Source organism: Rhamphochromis longiceps, unplaced genomic scaffold (assembly GCF_057381845.1).
Source record: "Rhamphochromis longiceps isolate RC_006_pf unplaced genomic scaffold, R_longiceps_female_GT1.1 unmapped_scaffold_1, whole genome shotgun sequence".
NCBI classification, from domain to species: domain Eukaryota; kingdom Metazoa; phylum Chordata; class Actinopteri; order Cichliformes; family Cichlidae; genus Rhamphochromis; species Rhamphochromis longiceps.
In genome coordinates, this window is record NW_028187221.1 from 755001 (window position 1) to 758092 (window position 3092).

General features: G+C 43.5%; 4 non-coding genes across 4 annotated transcripts in view; 2 read left to right on the top strand and 2 right to left on the bottom strand.

Annotated features, from left to right (window-relative positions):
• Window positions 1–42, top strand: part of LOC146640833 (5S ribosomal RNA) — a 119-nt gene extending 77 nt beyond the window's left edge. The window contains exon 1 of the ribosomal RNA XR_014909906.1: window positions 1–42. This exon is cut by the window's left edge and continues 77 nt beyond it. This is a non-coding gene — a ribosomal RNA (5S ribosomal RNA).
• An 846-nt stretch (window positions 43–888) lies between these two features.
• LOC146640834 (5S ribosomal RNA) lies at window positions 889–1007 on the bottom strand. Its single transcript, XR_014909896.1, has one exon. It is a non-coding gene; the product is annotated as a 5S ribosomal RNA (ribosomal RNA).
• A 357-nt stretch (window positions 1008–1364) lies between these two features.
• On the top strand, window positions 1365–1483 carry LOC146640835 (5S ribosomal RNA). The gene has a single exon (XR_014909899.1). It is a non-coding gene; the product is annotated as a 5S ribosomal RNA (ribosomal RNA).
• An 846-nt stretch (window positions 1484–2329) lies between these two features.
• On the bottom strand, window positions 2330–2448 carry LOC146640836 (5S ribosomal RNA). The gene has a single exon (XR_014909897.1). It is a non-coding gene; the product is annotated as a 5S ribosomal RNA (ribosomal RNA).
• Window positions 2449–3092: the final 644 nt, after the last annotated feature.

Below are 3092 nucleotides of genomic sequence, written 5' to 3' on the forward strand. Positions count from 1 at the left end.
CTTGGATGGGAGACTTCCTGGGAATACCAGGTGCCGTAAGCTTTTGCATTTCAACACACAAATGACAGTTTAAATAGTGAAACGGATCTGAGGCACTCTTTAAGCTCATTTTCCAATAGGATGGTTAGTGAGTCTTGCGCAAAGAGCTCTTCCACTCATGTAGTAATGTCAAATTCTTCAAGCGTTACATCAATATCACTGTACATGCACAGAGCACCTGTAGATGTTTTTGTGCAAACACTCACAATTGTTTATGACGTGAATATTGCTGCATTAAGTATGCATGCATTATAACTGTGCTGTCATGGGCAGCTATTAAAAATAAAAGTAGAAACTAATCAATATGCTTCACTCTAAATTGTTTTTTAAATCCCAATAAATGGGTTACAGTATCTACATGAACCCCGTTGTCGAGGAAGCCTCTCACTTACGGCCATACCAGCCTGTTCTCATCTGATCTCTGAAGGTAACCAGGGGCGGTCCTGCATAGTCGCGTCACCTTCACCTTGCTCCATGTTAGAAACTCCATGATATCGTGTTCCCTGCTCAGGGTAGCACACTGATGCGCATTTATTCAGTATTCTTCGGGGCCGCAGTCGGCAGCCAATAAGAGTTAAAACTCGTTGCACAAGAGTGTCAGGTTGACACTGTGCCCGCTGCACGCTACAAGGTTAACGAGTTCCTCACTATTGAGCCCAGACGGACTAGCCGTAGACATTCTCTACATTTACAGAATAAATAAGTTTGTGTATTTCCTAAATATTTCGTTCCTGCTGTTCTTTTGTTTTGTTTTGCACAAAAGGGAAATGTTGTCATGAAGCTTTTCCTCAAGCTGCCTCCACTGAGTGAGCAGCGGCGCCCTCTGCAGTTTGTGTGTGGGAGTGCAAAAGCTTACAGCACCTGGTATTCCCAGGCGGTCTCCCATCCAAGTACTGACCAGGCCCGACCCTGCTTAGCTTCCGAGATCAGACGAGATCGGGCGTGTTCAGGGTGGTATGGCCGTAAGCGAGGGAAACCCGCTATAAAAGACCTTTTATACTTGGCAAATGTCACGCACTTTAAAATATAGGATTGTACTAAGCTTCACATGTTACAGCGAAAACATGCAAACCTTTGTTGTGAACTGCAGCTTCAACACTGAGCTGCAAAAATGCTTTTCCCGCGGTAACGTCACCATAATAACACATGTTACTTTCTCACAGCACAGTGTTAAAGTGACAGAGAGCACACAGTGTGTTAGGACCATTTGGAAGTCCAACATTTTTGTGCTTTGGACAATTCAACTTATATACAGGACATAAAAACCTAAGCATGACTGCGTCATCACAGCATGTATAAAGAGGCTGTTTGTGAAGCAGTCCCTCGCTTACGGCCACACCACCCTGAACGCGCCCGATCTCGTCTGATCTCGGAAGCCAAGCTGGGTCGGGCCTGGTCAGTACTTGGATGGGAGACTTCCTGGGAATACCAGGTGCCGTAAGCTTTTGCATTTCAACACACAAATGACAGTTTAAATAGTGAAACGGATCTGAGGCACTCTTTAAGCTCATTTTCCAATAGGATGGTTAGTGAGTCTTGCGCAAAGAGCTCTTCCACTCATGTAGTAATGTCAAATTCTTCAAGCGTTACATCAGTATCACTGTACATGCACAGAGCACCTGTAGATGTTTTTGTGCAAACACTCACAATTGTTTATGACGTGAATATTGCTGCATTAAGTATGCATGCATTATAACTGTGCTGTCATGGGCAGCTATTAAAAATAAAAGTAGAAACTAATCAATATGCTTCACTCTAAATTGTTTTTTAAATCCCAATAAATGGGTTACAGTATCTACATGAACCCCGTTGTCGAGGAAGCCTCTCACTTACGGCCATACCAGCCTGTTCTCATCTGATCTCTGAAGGTAACCAGGGGCGGTCCTGCACAGTCGCGTCACCTTCACCTTGCTCCATGTTAGAAACTCCATGATATCGTGTTCCCTGCTCAGGGTAGCACACTGATGCGCATTTATTCAGTATTCTTCGGGGCCGCAGTCGGCAGCCAATAAGAGTTAAAACTCGTTGCACAAGAGTGTCAGGTTGACACTGTGCCCGCTGCACGCTACAAGGTTAACGAGTTCCTCACTATTGAGCCCAGACGGACTAGCCGTAGACATTCTCTACATTTACAGAATAAATAAGTTTGTGTATTTCCTAAATATTTCGTTCCTGCTGTTCTTTTGTTTTGTTTTGCACAAAAGGGAAATGTTGTCATGAAGCTTTTCCTCAAGCTGCCTCCACTGAGTGAGCAGCGGCGCCCTCTGCAGTTTGTGTGTGGGAGTGCAAAAGCTTACAGCACCTGGTATTCCCAGGCGGTCTCCCATCCAAGTACTGACCAGGCCCGACCCTGCTTAGCTTCCGAGATCAGACGAGATCGGGCGTGTTCAGGGTGGTATGGCCGTAAGCGAGGGAAACCCGCTATAAAAGACCTTTTATACTTGGCAAATGTCACGCACTTTAAAATATAGGATTGTACTAAGCTTCACATGTTACAGCGAAAACATGCAAACCTTTGTTGTGAACTGCAGCTTCAACACTGAGCTGCAAAAATGCTTTTCCCGCGGTAACGTCACCATAATAACACATGTTACTTTCTCACAGCACAGTGTTAAAGTGACAGAGAGCACACAGTGTGTTAGGTTTGTGGAGTGTTTTGATGGTGACAGATAGCGAACCACTGATCATTCCACTGAGAGATTTGGAGCCAGCGAGGAATAGAGGAGGTTCTGTTGTGTGGGAGTATTTTGAGTTGATTTTTGTCAATCGGGTGGGTTTTCCAGCTTTGTGTTCTGGGCCGTTTGCTTTTGTTTTGTGGGTGTTTATTTGATCTGAAAACGGGAAAAAGGTAAAATGTCAAAAATCTGCTTCCATAATATAAATATCATTAAATAACTTTAGAAAAACTTCCACTTGACTCTTTACTTGTAATGTTGTAAAAATATATATATTTTATTGTTTAATTAATCTGAAAATGTTAGTCTGCCAAATGTGAAGCAATTGAATTCATTTATTCTCTTTATCTGATAGTTTGTGGGGCCCAGTTAGACTGT